Source organism: Apium graveolens, chromosome 5 (assembly GCF_009905375.1).
Source record: "Apium graveolens cultivar Ventura chromosome 5, ASM990537v1, whole genome shotgun sequence".
In the NCBI taxonomy this organism is placed as follows: Eukaryota; Viridiplantae; Streptophyta; class Magnoliopsida; order Apiales; family Apiaceae; genus Apium; species Apium graveolens.
Window position 1 is genome coordinate 44,205,798 of NC_133651.1, and position 18,440 is coordinate 44,224,237.

The following is an 18,440-nucleotide window of genomic DNA, read 5'->3' on the forward strand; positions in this document are numbered from 1 at the left end:
GTCAATCATGGATAGAATTGTTTAAGCTATTGATGTAAAACAAATAAGATAGTATTAGTATGAAACAATGTGCTGAACTTCGATTTATATGGATCAGTGTCCAGTCTAATTCGTATTTTCTAATTTGTATTTTACTTTTTATTTTAAAAATAAATTCTATAAAAATTTATAAGTATGGGTGATTCGGTAAAATCAACGTGTACCAAAAAATAGGTACTATACCAAAACTTTTAATATTTCGTCTTTAATATAATAGTAATAGAGTGTATCAAAAAATAGGTACCATATCAAAATTTTTAATATTTCATCTTTTATATAATAGTAGTAGATGATTTATGTATATCTAATATACAACTAATCATAATAATACATATCTGAAATGGCCATCCTTATCTGTAGTTTATACAATATAAGTTTAACACCCCCCGTCAAGTTAGAGATGGGGGAGAAATATCGACCACACCCAACTCGATTGAAAAATAAGACCAAAGAGTATTTTGGCACGAACAAAATGACAATCAATCTCGATATGCTTAGTTTATTCATGAAACACATGATTATTGGAGATATGAAGAGCAACTTGATTATTGTAGTAAACATCAAATAGTTTAAATAGCCGAATTCCAATTTCTGTGAAGCCAATGTAGCTCTGATGTAAGGGCAGCAAGTGAACGATATTCTGATTCTGCGAATGATTGAAAGATCGTAGGTTATATTTTGTTTTCCATGAAATAGGGCTTGAACCAAGCATAATAAAATAACCAGTGGTAGATCGTCGGGTTGTTGGACAACCAGCCCAATCGGAGTAAAAAAACCCGATCAGATATAATGAACTTGAAGAAGATAAAATAATAACTCTTCCAACTGAACCCTTGAGATAATGGAGAACTCGATAAGCAGTATTTAGATGAGATGGGTGAGGATTTTGAATGAATTGACTAGGTGTGTTACTAGGATATTGGATGCAAGGACGAGTAACAGTGAGATATAATAAACGACCGATGAGGCGTCAATAAATTGATGGATCTGCAAGATGAGTACCATCTTCAGGGCAAACACGAACATGTTGTTCCATAGGATATGGAGAAAGTTGACAAACAAGCATCCTAGTATCGGATAATATATCAAGAGTATATTTGCGTTGACATGAAAAAATCCCTTTTAAGAACAAGATACCCCATGCCATGAAAATATCGAAGGGGGCCAATATCCATAATAGAAAATGACGGGGTAATAAATTGTTTCAGTTTGGAGATGAAAATTATTATTGTTGCTGGTGATGATAATATCATCAACATAAATAAGAACAAATATGGAGATGTTACTATGAATATAAGTGAAAAGACTATTATCTGAAAGTGTTTGACGAAAACCACGAGCAACGAGTGTTAGGGATTCGAGAATATAAACGCAGCGGAAAATCAAAAATTTCGAATCCCTACCTCATGATCTATGTATAATGAACGGATGATTATGAATAATAAAATCATGTACCTTAATAAAGCTTTCCTTCTGAATATGATGAACGTTCTTATATTAATGAACCACATCAGCCCTTTTTGCGAAGATCTGCTCTACAAAGGTATCCACACGAACGTCCGATTGTCCAACGATCACATGAGCCGGTACTAGCCAATTTGATTGCCTTTCTCTCTCTCTCTCTGGCCTCTCTAAGATGTAGAGCTTCTAGGGTTTTTCTCCAAAATCGTGATGCAACGACTAACCCTAAAATTATACATCTTAATGTATATATAGGGGGGATAGAGGATTAAGGCCTAACCATAAACCTAATGGGCTTCTAAAGACCCATTCTGATTTGGGTTTATATTATTATTAAATTCGAATTCTAATAAACAATTAATCAAGTCTCACTTAATTAATTTAATAATTAAAATTCGATTAATAATAATAAAATATTTAAATTCATAATTTAAATAATACCCCGTTTAAACGTTCTTTGTGTGACCCTTTAGGTTTATATTACGTTTGTAATAATTTTATTTTCCAATAATAAAATTATTAACAATGAGTGGCATCTAGTAATAAATCATTGCTACCCAAGTAATAATAATAATTGGTGATTCAATTAAACCTTTCGTGAATAATGTACAATATAATATAATCCATTTAGCCTTATATTATAGATCAAACTCGAGGCATGCATTGTGTCATCCTCTGCAAGCATTTAATCCTTCTTTCATTGATCAATGAGTAAACTATTAAACAAATCACTATTTGAGCACGACCATGCATTTTATAGTCTTACTCAATCAAGAGGCCAATAATATCACTCCTTTAATAAAGGAGGGCTAAATCTCATCTAGATCATTCATATTTCTCATACGATTCATAATATACCCAATGACTACTTTTATGATTACCCGATCAAAAATAACTTTCAATAGTATCAAAGTATATTAATTCTCGTATAGAAATATAATGATTTCCAGGTCTAAGGACCAATACATCATTATCACTGTGAATTTAACTTATGACACATTAAACATGTAGTATCTCACAACGGGTCAATCCAACACCATGTATTTAATACATATGCATGTGTTTTGACTTTAGTATCACCATACCTGTGATCAATGAGATGTGATCATCAGTCAACAAACAGACTAGTCTTAACATATTTACTATCGTCCCTTAATAATAATACTCGACTAGGGACCTTTAGGAATAATAATACTATTCTCATAATCTCATTTCTAAGTCACGTACTTAGAGATATAGATTTACATATTATATTCCAAGGACATCTATTAATCTAACATTTTATCGCAGAAAATAAAGATAAAATAAATTACTAAATAATAATACATAGAATCATAATTAATAATCCTAATGTTTCATAATATAAACACAATAGTGTTGTCTCTAGGGCATAAACACTAACAATCTCCCACTTGCACTAGAGCCAATCACCCATATATCTAATACCTATAGAACTAGTATGAACTTCGTACTTTTGCTGCGATAAAGCCTTAGTCAGCGGGTCTGCAACATTATCATCAATATGCACTTTACATATATGTATATCTCCTCTTTCATTAATCTCTCGAAGAAGGTGATATCTCCTAAGTATATGCTTTGCCCGGGAATGGGACCTTGGTTCTTTAGCCTGCGCAATGGCTCCATTATTATCATAGTAAAGATCAACTGGATCTGTGATCGATGGAACCACACCAAGTCCCGTTATGAATTTCCGTATCCAAACAGCCTCATTGGCTGCTTTAATGGCAGCAATATACTCAGTTTCCATTATAGGATCAGCTACTGTCTCTTGCTTTGAACTCTTCCAGCTTACAACACCTCCATTAAAGCAAAACATAAAACCTGACTGAGATACTGAATCGTCTCTGTCTGTCTGGAAGCTTGCGTCAGTGTAACCCTTTACAACCAGCTTCTCATCTCCTCCATACACCAAGAACGAATCTTTAGTCCTCTTCAAGTACTTAAGAATATTCTTGACAGCTGTCTAGTGACCCTCACCAGGATTAGACTGGTATCTACTCGTCATGCTCAAGGCATACGAAACATCATGACGAGTACATATCATCGCATACATTATAGATCCAATTGCCGAAGTATATGGAACTTTGCTCACACGACCCTTATCATCTAATGATTTAGGGCAGTTGTCTTTTGAGATCAATATCCTATGAGACATTGGGACATATCCTCTTTTTGCCTCTTGCATCCCGAAACGATGCAATACTTTATCAATGTATGTACTCTGACTTAGGTCGATTAATTTCATTGATATATCTCTATAGATCTTGATCCCAAATATATAGGTAGCATCACCTAAGTCCTTCATGGAGAAACTATTTCTCAACCAAGTCTTAACAATCTGTAGAGAAGGTATGTCATTCCCTATTAGTAATATGTCATCTACATATAGTACTAGGAATACCACATGGCTCCCACTAACCTTCTTGTAAACACATGGTTCATTTTCATTTTGAATCAAGCCAAATTCTTTGACCGTTTCATCAAAACGACGATTACATCTCCTTGAGGCTTGCTTCAATCTATAAATAGATCGAAGCAACTTACAGACCATCTTAGCAAACTTGGGATCGACAAAACCCTCAGGTTGTATCATGTATACATCCTCTTCAAGGCTCCGATTTAAGAAAGCGGTTTTGACATCCATTTGCCAAATCTCATAGTCATAGTAAAAAACTATTGCTAGCAAAATCTTGATGGACTTGACCATAGCAACTGGTAAAAAAGTCTCATCATAGTCTATACCATGAACTTGTTTGAAACCTTTTGCCACTAGTCGCGCTTTATAGGTCTGTACTTTACCATCCATGTCAGTCTTCTTCTTGAAAACCCACTTGCACCCTATAGGTTTTACCCCTTCATGTGGATCAACTAAAGTCCATACTTTATTTTGATACATGGATTCCATTTCGGATTTCATGGCCTCTACTAGATGTTATTTTATATATCTAGCCATCTCTCGGAGTCTGGACTGTTCATAGCATCTTGGTAGGTAATAGGTTCATCATTGTCTATAAGCATCATGTCATCATCTTGAGTCAAGAGAAATCCATAATATCTCTCTAGATCATGACGAGTCCTACTAGATCTACGAACAACCTGTGTTTTCGGAGCAGGAACATCTTGATGTTCTTCTTGCCCATTTTCCAACTCTGGTTCAATGTTATTTTATATAACTCGATCTTCATCGAGATCTATAGTCCTCCCACTAATTTTATTGGAAAGTAACTCTCTTTCAAGAAATACAACGGTTCGAGCAATAAACACTTTGTTCTCGGTAGGATTATAGATACTATACCCTTTAGTTTCTTCAGGATATCTCACAAAATAACATTTATCCGATTTTGGTCCCAGCTTGTCAGACACCAAGCGTTTCACAAACGCCTCGCATCCCCATACTTTCATAAAAGACATGCTGTGACATTTCTCAGTCCATATCTCATATGGAGTCTTTTGAACCAATTTAGTTGGAACTCGGTTTAGTGTATATATGATAAGTGGATTTTATATCAACTTGGAATGCTTTATTACAAGTTTAAATTGGTGTTTTGGACTCAAGTTGTTGGTATTTTGATGTGTTTTTGTGTTATTGCATTTCAGGTATCAGTTAAATGAAGAAAGGAGTTTTTAAAAAAAAATGATAAAAAGTGATCAGATTTAGAAGCCAAGGCCATTGTCAAGTTGTAGAGAATCTCGTTAGCTTCGCGTGGGTAGTTGAATCGCCTAATTCTGACGAGTAGAACTCAAGTTATGGCCAAAACAAGATCCATCAGAAATTTTTCCAAACAGGCTCCAGGCGCCCGCCCGGGATGTGGGGCGCCCGCCCGGAGAGCTGAGGCGGCCGCCCGAGGCGCGGCTGGTCGCTGATTTCGCTGAAAAAGACCTTTTTGAGTGAAATTTGACGATTTTAAGGGTCCAGGTCCACTAGGGGCGCATATATACTTAAAAAAAGGGTTTTCATCATCCGGGAAGATTGGGATACCAAGAAGAAGACCTAGAAGTACAGAACAACTCCGAAAAAGAAGATCTTGTTTTCAACTTGTGATTCTTTGAATTTGTTGTAACTTTGGATGCTCGTTTTCGTTCTTGTTAAACCTAGATCTTGTTTATTCGTACTTCAATTATTATTCAGTTTATTAAGACCTTGTTTTATACCATGCTTTCATTGGAACCCATGGTGACGATTATGGGCTAATCATTATCATGGGATTCTAGCGGATTTACTTATGGATTTCAATAGTTAATTTGTTTCGATATCTTGGTGTGTGGTGATTGATTGATATCCTAGTATTGGTTGTGCTTATTCGTCTTATGTGCGTAGCTAATATATAAGATAACGTGTTAATCTCTATTGAAGCGACAATGAATATAGAGGTTTAGAACTTGCCATGCTAGCATAGATTCATGTATTTGTTATGCATGATTCGTAGGTAACTCTAACCATTTTACTTGCCCTATGTAATCATTATGGATAACTTATGCTTAAACCGTTATGTTTGTCAAATTCTATAGACATATAGGGTCTCAATATAATTGGTGCCTATTCAGCTTCTATCTCTTTTGTGGATGTTTGGTAGAATGGTACTCGTGCAACGGAAGTTGGCGTTTATCAGTTTAGTGTTATCTGATTAGTGTCATCACCATCACATGCTAAGGTTAAGAACGAAAAGGCTATTGAATGAAGTAGTAATGAAGTTAGAATCCCATGTTTGTCATATATAGTAATTCAACCTCAATTCTCTTAGTTAATGTTATTTAGTAAAATCTCTTAGTTTAATAAAAATCCAATTTGTTATTTGTCTTAGCATTGAGCGATAACTATACATTGTTGCATAGGTGCATAAATTGAACTTAACCTAAACCAGTCTCTGTGGGAACGAATCTGATTTATATCTTATACTACTTGCAAACACGTATACTTGCGTGAATATTAGCGCGTGTTTTCGCCCTAACAAGTTTTTGGCGCCGCTGCCGGGGACTCGGTGTTAATTTTTAGTTTATTTGCTTGTCATCAGTGGTCGTTAAAGTTCACTGACTCGGATTCTTTTACTTTCACGGTTTATTTGTTTGTGTTTCAGGTACTCATTACAATGGGAGATCCAGCAGCATGAACGAAAGCCTTGATGAATTTTTCTCAACCCAAGATCAATGACATTCAATCTAGCATTGTTCGGCCAGCTATCACAGCTAATACCTTTGAGATCAAGCCTGGCATAATTCAATGGGTGCAGAATTCAATCCAGTTTGGGGGTTCTCCAACTAAAGATCCCAATATGCACATTAGGGACTTTATTGAGATCTGTGACACATTCAAGTTCAACGGTGTTTCTGAAGATGCTGTGAAGCTGAGACTGTTACCATTCTCTCTGAGGGACAAGGCTAAGAGCTGGTTACACTCTTTACCAGCTGGTTCAATTACTACTTGGGAAGATCTTGCTTAAAAGTTTCTTACTAAATTCTTCCCTATGGCGAAGACAGCTGCAATCATGAATGCTCTTACTCAATATGCGCAGCAATCAGGAGAATCTTTATATGAAGCTTGGGAGCGCTACAAGGAGATGCTTAGGAAGTGTCCTCATCATGGAATGCCTGATCGGATGATCATCAATTGTTTTTACAATGGGTTGGGAGCACAGTCCAGACCCATGCTCGATGCAGCAGCAGGTGGAGCCTTATGGGCGAAGAGCTATGAGGAAGCTTATGATCTAATTGAACTGATGGCTGCTAATGAATATCAGTATCCAACCCAGAGATTACCACATGGCAAGGTAGCAGGAGTTCTTGAAGTGGATACAGCTACGGCTATCACTGCTCAACTAAAGGCGTTGTCTATGAAGATCGATTCTCTGGCTAACTATGGTGTTAATCATATAATTAGTGTTTGTGAGCTATGTGCAGGTTCACATGCGACGGAGTAATGCGCTATATCTAGTGAATCAGCTCAGTTTGTGAGCAACTTTCAGAGATCGCAGCAACCAGTTCCAGACACTTATCATCCTAACTTCAGTTGGAGCAACAATCAGAATGCGATGCAACAGTCGTTCCAGCAGTTTGAAAATAAAGAATTCAATTCTCCTAGTTTTCAGCAACAACTCGCATCAAGACAACAACTCCAACTTCAAACTCATGATGCCGGTCATTCGAATGAAAAATTTGAATTGGAGAAGTTGAGGCTTATGTGCAAAAACAAGGCTCTTATATGCCAAAGCCAGGCTATTTCTATCAAGATTCTGGAGGACCAAATAGGGCAAATTGCTAATGCCTTATTGAATCGACCACCAGGAACGCTTCCTAATGATACAGAAGCCAATCCAGGCAAGAGGAAAGTTGAAGAACAGGTGAACGGCATCACCTTAAGGTCTAGAAAGGTCGCAAGCCCCAAAATTTAGCAAGACGAAGAGCCTGGAAAATCTCAAGATTCAGAAAATGCAGTTGTGGCTGAAGAAGAAGTGCAGAAGGAAGCAGAGGTGGAACCAAGGAAGACTACTGTGGAACACACTCCTCCTGAGGGTAATACAGGGGAGAAACAGATCTATCCTCCACCTCCTTTTCCTAAGAGGCTGTAGAAGAAAAAGCTGGATAAGCAGTTTGAGAAGTTTTTGGAGGTGTTCAAGAAACTTCATATCAACATACCTTTCACTAAGCTCTTGAACAGATGCCTAGCTATGCGAGGTTTATGAAAGGTATTCTCTCTCGGAAAGTGAAGCTCAATGACTTAGAGACCATTGCTCTAACAGAGGAATGCAGTGCTGTGCTACAACAGAAGTTGCCTCCGAAGCTTAAAGATCCTGGAAGCTTCACTATTCCTTGCATCATCGGAAACTTGTCGTTCGACAAGTGTTTATGTGATTTAGGAGCTAGCATCAATCTGATGCCCTTATCTATCTTCAAGAAGCTTGGTCTGCCTGATCCGAAACCAACATACATGTCATTGCAACTAGCTGACCATTCCATCGCTTATCCACGAGGTATAATGGAGGATGTCTTGGTCAAGGTGGATAAACTCTTCTTCCCTGCTGACTTTGGAATTCTGGATTTCGAGGAAGATAAGAAGATTCCCATCATCTTGGGAAGACCATTCTTGGCTACAGGCCGAACTATGATCGATGTGCAAAAAGGAGAGCTTACGATGAAGGTTCATGATCAGAAGGTCACTTTTAACGTGTTCAAGGCAATAAAGTTACCCACAGAAAAAGAAGAGTGCTTTAAAATAGAGCAGGTCGACTTAGTTTTTGAAGATGAAGGAGGAGTAGAGCAACTGCAGGTTTTGAATGCACCTCTGTGGGAGAAGAAGTTGGATATGCCATTCGATTCTCTTGGGTTAGCAGAGCTGAAAATTTCTCAGGAGCGTCTCGAGTCATCTATTGAAGATGCTCCCACACTTGAGCTCAACCCACTGCCAGATCACTTGAGTTATACATTCTTAGGTGCACCCCCTGACAAGGGGTTGAGATATATTTTTGATAATGTAAAGGGTGGCCGAACGGATCCTCCAGTGCCTACAGAGGGTTTTTTTCATGCGCAACAGGCAGTTGATATGACTGGTGTTGGCAATGCGCAGTACAGGCGATTGACTAGGAGTATGGAGGCCATGCACGACATTCACCGTCGTTTTGCTGCATATTTGACACACGCTTTCGGCACTATTTTCCGAGACACTAGTGGCAAAGTTGATTGGCCACCTGATCCTCCACCCGAAGAGGGTGATCTTTCCGACGACTAGGTATGCCTGAAATCCTTATTATTGCCTTCAACGAGGACATTGAAAATTTTAAGTTTGGGGGTGATAATGTAACGATTAGTTTGTATGTGTTCATACAGTTCATATAGATTCATATTGCATGTTTAGTTATAGTTCATTCATATTTTTGCATGATTGTTCATTTATGACATATTTGTTTATTTTTATGTGATTTTATATAGTTGCATTTGCATGCATATTTAGCATGATCCCTTAAGATGAACTATGATATTTGATAAGTTGATGTTAATTTGAGTGTGGTGATGACGAATAGAGGGATGTTTAAGTCCTAATGAATTGATTTGCAGGCTAGAAACACTTGTAATTTTACTAAGTATTAGAGTATGCTTAAGGGCTAGATTGTTGTCATGGTTTGATGGTTTTCGATGTTAATCTATTGCTTATGCTTAGAATGCATGATATGCTCTTAATGATAAAAGACATGAATAGATAAAAATTGGAGATAAAAATTGGAACTCATTGCTAGTTGTGGCTAGGCGTCAAATGGCTAGTAGCCGGCTCGTATTGTATGCGAGTAGTCTAGGGTTGAGCAAGATGGAGCGAAACACACTTGCTCAGAAATTGAAAAAAAAAGAGAAAAAAAGAAGAGAATATGGTTTCAATGCACAATTGATCACGAGTGAGCTCTTTGGTATTCGAGTTATTAAGTTCTTAGGGGACTTTGTGCCTAGTGACCTAAGGCTTTTATAGTCTGGGATCCGCTAACCTAACGCTCGCTAAATGGATACCATTGCATAAGTCTTTTGTGGACCTCACTCATTGCACGATCAAATAAGCATTTGTTTTATGTGTTGAATAAAAGCATGATTCCGTAATAAACTCCAATAATCTTGAAGTGTTATAAGTCATTTTGTGTCTAGAATATATTCTTCATATAGGCTTGTGATTACTTTGAGGATAATTAAGTTATGGTGATTGATCTAGTTTCGAAGCATATCTGTTAAGCATTCCACACACGCACGTTTTTGGTTCGTGAGTTGGTTTATGGGATTTATTCGAACTATGTTTTAAGTCATTGCATTCTTAGAGGCATTGGCTTATTCATTTGGTTATGGTTATTCTGAGGGGATCGATTGCATTATCATTTAGTTGCATTCACGAAGTTGCATTTATGCATTAGGTTTGTTTTGTAGTTTTGAGTCTGTTTATGCTTGACGACAAACATCGATTCAAGTTTGGGGGTGTGATAAGTGGATTTTATATCCACTTGGAATGCTTTATTACAAGCTTAAATTGGTGTTTTGGACTCAAGTTGTTGGTATTTTGATGTGTTTTTGTGTTATTGCATTTCAGGTATCAGTTAAATGAAGAAAGGAGCTTTTAAAGGAAATATGATAAAAAGTGATCAGATTTGGAAGCCAAGGCCATTGTTAAGTTGTAGAGAATCTCGTTAGCTTCGCGTGGGCAGTTGAATCGCCTAATTCTGACGAGTAGAACTCAAGTTATGGCCAAAACAAGATTCATAAGAAATTTTTTCACACAGGCTCCAGGCGCCCGCCCGGGATGCGGGGCGGCCGCCCAGGATGTGAGGCGCCCGCCCGGAGAGCTGAGCCGGCCGCCCGAGGCGCGGCTGGTCTCTGATTTCGCTGAAAAAGCCTTTTTTGAGTGGAATTTGACGATTTTAAGGGTCCAGGTCCACTAAGGGCGTATATATACTTAAAAAAGGGTTTTCATCATCCGGGAAGATTGGGATACCAAGGAGAAGACCTAGAAGTACAGAACAACTCTGAAAAAGAAGATCTTGTTTTCAACTTGTGATTATTTGAATTTGTTATAACTTTGGATGCTCGTTTTCGTTCTTGTTGAACCTAGATCTTGTTTATTCGTACTTTAATTATTATTCAGTTTATTAAGACCTTGTTTTATATCATGCTTTCATTGGAACCCATGGTGACGATGAGTTCAATTATGGGCTAATCGTTACATGGGATTCTAGCGGATTTACTTATGGATTTCAATAGTTAATTTGTTTCGATATCTTGGTGTGTGGTGATTGATTGATATCCTAGTATTGGTTGTGCTTATTAGTCTTATGTGCGTAGCTAACATATAAGATAACGTGTTAATCTCTATAGAAGCGACAGTGAATATAGAGGTTTAGAACTTGCCATGCTAGCATAGATTCATGTATTTGTTATGCATGATTCGTAGGTAACTCTAACCGTTTTACTTGCCCTATGTAATCATTATGGATAACTTATGCTTAAACCGTTATGTTTTCAAATTCTATAGACATATAGTGTTGGGAACCACGGACTTAGGGTGTTACTACGTTTTACGATAAAGATTACGAAAAGAGGATTACCTTGTTAATGGTTGATTCCACGCTCTTCTATTGTATTCCCAAATTCCCTTGAGCGAAGTGTGGCCTCCGTCTTCTCAAGTTATCCTCTCTTCTTGCTCCTTGGTGGCTACAATATGTTTTCACACAAAATTGCCAAACAAGAAGAGAATAAGAATATATATAGGCTACAATAGGGACCATGGATAATTAGGTTGGGCCTTCTAATTACATCTTGAGCCTAGCCCAATGTAATTAAATATTAATTCAATCCACTAAAGAATTAATATTTGCATTACCTTTCCTAATACCGTAATTTAATTAATTCGGTTCCAATATTATTTGCTTATTAAATTCCCCATGTTTAAAATATCATATGTCCATTAATTAAATAAATTACTGATAATTTATTTAATTAATATCTTTTATCCTTGATCATCCACTCAACCTTTATTTGATTATGCCAGAATAAATTCCACCTGCAGGGTTTCACATAATTAAATCTTTTTGAGCTTTCAAGGGGACATCATTGAATATTATCAGGACATGGATTCCTTCGATAAATAATATCCACCATGTATATAATTCCATCACCTACAATATAATGATATAATTCAAAAGAATTATTTCATATATAAATCAAAGCATGTAAATAATATACACATGTCAATTACTATTTCCGGATTAAGAACCTAAGCATTAATAATAACATAGAATCTTAGTTCTCCTTCTTAATCAGTATTAAGGGAACAATTCTAAATTTGATCCTGTTCAATATACACAAAGTATACTAGTATTATTTATTAGTCAATATAAACTAATCTAAATAATACTACAGCCATACCAGTGGATTATCCAACACCACCTGTGCTGTGAACCTTATTATATTATATAACCGTATTTAACAATCTAATATTCTGTATCCCATTTGATACTAGATTGTTCATAATATATAATATTAGACAACATGTAAACATTCAAATGATTCTCAAATAAACTGGCCAGAAATAAATGTACATACTTCAAATAAATATTTTCAGTATACACTAACAATCTTCCACTTATACTCAAAATATTTTATGTGTACATCAGTGTTTATTTAATCCACTATTATATAAAAAACTATGTGTCCATCCATCTGACTCCTATCGCTTCCACATGCCTGTCAAAAACCTTGGTTGGCAAGCTCTTTGTGAAAGGATCTGCTCGGTTGTCTTCTGATGATATGTGAGCCACAACTATATCCCCTCGCTTTACGATTCCTCGTATGAGATGATACTTATGTTCAATATGTTTAGCTGCTTTGTGGTCTCGCGGTTCCTTTGAATTTGCCACAGCACCAGTGTTATCACAATACACCGTCAAGCTCCTAGGCAAATTAGGTACCACATCTAAGTTGAAAGGCATATGTCATAGCCTACTCGTTTATTCGAGTATTTAACTCAACTCAAATAAGAATGTAATAAGTAAATAGTGGATTAATCATCAGAGAGATCTCACAATGTAACATCTGTCAAAGAATAAAGAAACATTGTTCATCTGCAGACTTGAAGATTCACTGGAAGAAGTTCAAGAATTTGATCATGCCTCAGTGATATAAATCAAGATCGTGGATTTAATCAAGTGACATAGATCTCGTCAAGGTATCATTTATTACAAGGATTCAATCAGAATATCAAAGTCAAGACATGAAGAAACGTCACCAAAGTTAGTCACTCATGAACCAGACAGTACATCGAGTGTCAGCATTGAAGTGGCGGAATTGATTCATAAGTCTCAGTGACTTTCAGAAGATTGTCAGAAGAATGGATGCTGCTAAGGGTTAGTATTAATTCTCTATTAATTAATTAAGTCATATAATTTAATTAAGAAAATAAATTATATCTGCAAAGATTAATTTATTGATTAATTGAATTAAATTGATTAATTAATTTAGAATTAATATTAAGGATTTACAAGATTTTAATTGGTTTAAAATCTGCTTAAATTCAGCAAGACAATTCATTTGAACTAGTATGACAATCGGTATGACAATTGATAGTCATACCGAAAGTCATGCCAATACATATAATTGTCTTATTAGAATTTCTGTTTAGATTAAAATTAGTTATTAATTCAGCAAGACAATTTATTTGAACTAATATGACAATCGGTATGACAATCTATAGTCATACCGAAAGTCTTGCTAGCTCATTTTTAATTGTCTTGCTAGTTGTAAACATTGTCCTACCGAAAGTCTCACAAGCTTAAAGGATTGTCATTCCAATTCAATCTACTCGGCTGTGTTGTTTAAAAGAAGCAGAAGACCAGTTCATAAAAAAGTAGCAGGCAATCAAACAGAATACATACTCAAGAACAAAAAGAAAAAGGAGCAGAAAAATATTACATCTCATCTGCAACTTCAAGATCAATTTCTAGATTGTAAAGTTAAATCCAATCAACTAGAAATACTTATCTTGTTCTTGTGTATCAATCTAGCGGATTAAAATCCCTAGAACTTAATCTCAAATCGCATTTAGCATTTGATCTTTTAATTACAAAAATAGAAAAAGTTCATGTCGAATTTATTCTAGATTTGTAATAATTGATTTGAGATTAATCCCTTGTAACCGATACCGTAGTTGTAACACCTTTCAAGTTTAATAAAAGTTTTATTTAACTTGAATTTTGTTTCACAATTTTATTCCGCATTTTATTCGATTAAACAGTATTGTTTGCATTCAACCCCCCCTTCTACAAACAAATTGGGACCTAACAATTGGTATCAGAGCCTTCTGATTAACGTACAAATCTAGATCCTAGACTTTTGTGTTTCTTTCACTTCTTGAATTTTTTATTCACTCAAAAAATTCATAATGACTACACAAAAAGTTGGAACCGTTAAAATTCCACTTTTCGATAAAGAAAATTATGTTATGTGGAAGAAGAAGATGCTACTGTTTTTACAGGTTGCTAATCCCAAATATTTGCAAGTGTTGAAGAAGGGTCCAAAAATTCCTATGGTTATGGAACCAGAGGTAATAGAAAATGATGTGGTGATCACCAAAGCGAGAACTTATGTGAAGGATCCTGAGGACTTCTCTCCTGCTGAAATAGAAGAAGCTTCCCTGGATGCTAGCCTTCAATTAATCTTAGTAGATTCCCTTAATCCCCTGATGAATAGACATGTGATGAATTGTAAAGATTCCAAACATATCTGGGAAACTATTGAGATTATTAATGAAGGCACAGAGGAAGTTAGGGAGAATAAACTAGAAATCCTAACCTCTGAGTATGAATACTTTAAATCCAATCCAGGAGAAGGAATCACTGAAGTGTTTGAGAGGTACAATGCATTGATCAACAACCTGAACATTAATGGTAAATACTATTCCATCAGGGAGGTCAACAAAAAGTTCCTTTTAACACTGCCAACTCATCTCGAACATAGAATCACTGCCATAAGAGAAGAAAGAGATCTGAGTGAGATTTCTTTGGAAAGGCTCTATGGTGTGTTAAAGACTTATGAGTTGGAGCAGATTCAGCAGAAGGAAGTTTACGGGAAAGGAAGAGTGGTCAGCACGTCTACTGCTCTAGTAGCTGATGAACAACAACAACAACCACAATATCAACATCAATCTCAACAGTCAGAAAGAATGGTACAGTCTTCCAAGGTTGAAGATAATGTGATAGTAGCAGAATTTGATTCTCCTACTACAAATCAATCAGGAGATGATTATTATTCCTTGGAAGAACTGGAGCAATTGGAGGATGAGTCAATGGCCCTGATTGTCAAGAGATTCTCAAATGTCAGATTCAAAAGGAATCCCAAGTTCAAGTACAAGTCCAACTACAACAGATTCCAGAAAGGTGGATCTTCATCCTCTAACACCAGCAGTGGTGGGTATAAAACAGGGATGGTTGATCGAAGCACCATTCGATGCTTCAACTGTAATGAGTTGGGACACTTTGCCACAGAATGCAGGAAGCCAAAACAAGCTAGGAAGAACTCTTATGATTCTAATCAAAAGAGTAAATCTGAAAGGGCGTACCTGGCAAAGGGAAGAAGCTGGGATGATACTGACAGTGAAGATGAAGAAGTTGGGAATCTTGCTCTCATGGCTAGTAATGCAAGCACCTCATCGTCAAGAAAAGAGGTAAAATTTACTGATGCTGAATTAGTTTATCATCTAGGAGGTTCCTTAGATTGTGCTCGTCGTGATAATGAATTGTTAAATCAACAAATCAAAGACCTTGAGAAAGAGGTCAATGAATTAAGACTTGTGCACATTAATCAAGATAAACTAAAAGAACAAGTATCTTTTCTAGAGAATAGAGTTGACTGTTATAGACAACTCGAAACTATTCTCAAAGACAAGATCACCGGTCTTGAGGCTAAGGTTAAAGCTTACTTTAATTCTTGTTCGAAGTCCAAAGAGTTTTACAATAAGCAGGCTGTTAATCAAACACATGGAATAGGTTATGATTACAATGCTGCTATTGGAAAATTAGGCATAAACTCCCCTCCTCATGTATGTGCTAAAGGCAGGGAAGTACCACATGTGCTTAAGGGTGTTGATGAACCCCTCTATAAAGAATCAATTGCTGAACCATTTGATGAGACCTCTTTTATTATTCAAGAAGAAATCCGTGCTGAAGTTAATGCTAATGGGAAAGCTGTCTCCAAGTCAAGTGTGTCAAAAGTTCCAGTCAAGGTTGTGAAAGCAACTGAGACTAACTCAGACATACATGAGTTGGATAACACAAATGCCATGTCTACCATGCTTAAGTTGCCTATTGTTAATCCTTCTCATAAAGCATGTGGTGTTCCTGATTGTATGTCTTGTGCTTTTAATCTGTTGTTTGCTTATTTTAATGGTAAGCATGTTTCTAATGATAAGACTACTCCTCGTCAGCATGTGAATAATAGAAAGCATGATAGGTCTAAGACTGCTAGTCCTCCTAAAGCTAGAAAGGAGATATTTGTGCCTAAGCCTAAACAGAAATTTGATAAGGCTGTTTTAAAGGTCAAATGTTCAGTCATTGAGAACGTTGAGAATAGTGAAATTAAGAATGTTGTTTTGCCTGATAAAGGCCAATTTTACAAGTATGCCGGACCCAGCCAAGCTTGGGTTCCGAAGAAGTTCTAATCCATTTGTATTGCAGGGCATTAAACAGGTACAACCGGTAGTGTGGATTCTTGACAGCGGATCGTCAAGACATATGACCGGAGATAGAGCCCTGCTATCAAATGTGGTTGAGAAAGCTGGCCCAGTGGTTACCTTTGGAGATAACAGCAAAGGTTTAACGGAGGGATATGGCTGTTTGCAAGCTGGAAATGTTATCATTGAAAATGTATATGTTGTGCAAGGACTTGAACACAATCTGCTTAGCATTAGTCAGTTCTGTGACAACGGCTACAATGTTTTAGTCGACAAGCTGAAGTGTCAGATTCTGCACAAGAAAAGTGAAAAACCCTCCTTAATGGGAATCCGGAAAGGAAATCTGTTCGTAGCTGACATGAACTCTGGAAGCAATCTTGAAGTCAATTGTTTCTATGCAAAGGCATCGTCAGATGAGAGTTGGCTATGACACAAGAGACTTTCCCATCTCAATTTCAAAACAATGAATTCTCTTGTCAAAAGAGAATTGGTAAGAGGTCTGCCTCAGCTAGAATTCTCTCCAGAAGGACTATGTGAGGCTTGCCAGAAAGGAAAGTCAAAGAAAGCAAGTCACAAAGGCACTGACACATCTTCCATAACTGGTGTTCTGCAATTATTGCACATGGATTTATTTGGTCCAGTTAATATCCTTTCTATGTCAAAGAAGTGTTACTGTCTTGTGATAGTTGATGACTATTCCAAGTATACGTGGGTTTTATTTCTTCACTCTAAGGATGAAACACCACAAGTTGTGATTGATCATATCAAGATGATTGAGTTAGATTCTAACGTCCCTGTTAGAGCAATAAGGTCAGATAATGGGACAGAATTCAAGAATGCACTTCTCAATGGATTCTGTACAGACAAAGGGATTACCAGACAATTTTCAGCTCCTAGAACCCCTCAGCAAAATGGAGTGGTAGAAAGGAAGAATCGTACATTGATTGAAGCTGCAAGAACGATGTTAAGTGAATCAGGTCTTCCAATGTACTTTTGGGCTGAAGCTGTCAATACTGCATGTTATACTTAGAATCGAACTCTAATCAACAAAGACTTCATGAAAACTCCTTATGAGATTTTGAATGAACAGAAACCTTCTATCAAATACTTTCATGTATTTGGTGCCAGATGCTTCGTGCTCAAGGATGGAGATGATCGTCGTGGTAAGTTCGAGGCAAAGGCATATGAGGGTATTTTTGTTGGATATGGAAGAAGATCATATAGAGTGTATATCATTGATCAACACAAAGTAACTGAAAGTGTCAATATTACATTTGATGACACTAAACTCCCTAGTATCCAAACTGAAGATCCTTCTGAGAAACTGAAGTTTGATGATACGTCAGATTCAGAATCAGAACATGGTCAAGAACCTGAGGTTGTTGCTGGTGAAGAACCTGTTAATCCTGATGATACTCAAGGTAATAGTGATGGAAACTTTGGCAACAATGAAGATACCACTGCTACTGACGGAGAATCTTCAAGTCAACATGGCAACAACTCAGGGGGAGATGCTGAAGGATCATCTAGTAGGACACAACATCACAATGAATTTCAAGGCGAATCATCAAGATCAAATCTTCCAAGACAGACTGTCTGGAATAAAGCTCACCCTTTTGAGTTGATTATTGGTAATCCAGATGTTGGAGTCAGAACTAGACGTGCTACTCAAAATGAGTGTCTGTTCTCAGGATTTCTTTCTGAGATGGAACCTAAGAAAATTGAAGAAGCACTGACT

The 18,440-nt window shown here is 36.7% G+C and overlaps 1 non-coding gene across 1 annotated transcript; it reads right to left on the minus strand.

The window, feature by feature from the left end:
- Positions 1-6,998: 6,998 nt before the first annotated feature.
- Positions 6,999-7,105, minus strand: LOC141663431 (small nucleolar RNA R71). Its single transcript, XR_012551503.1, has one exon. It is a non-coding gene; the product is annotated as a small nucleolar RNA R71 (small nucleolar RNA).
- Positions 7,106-18,440: the final 11,335 nt, after the last annotated feature.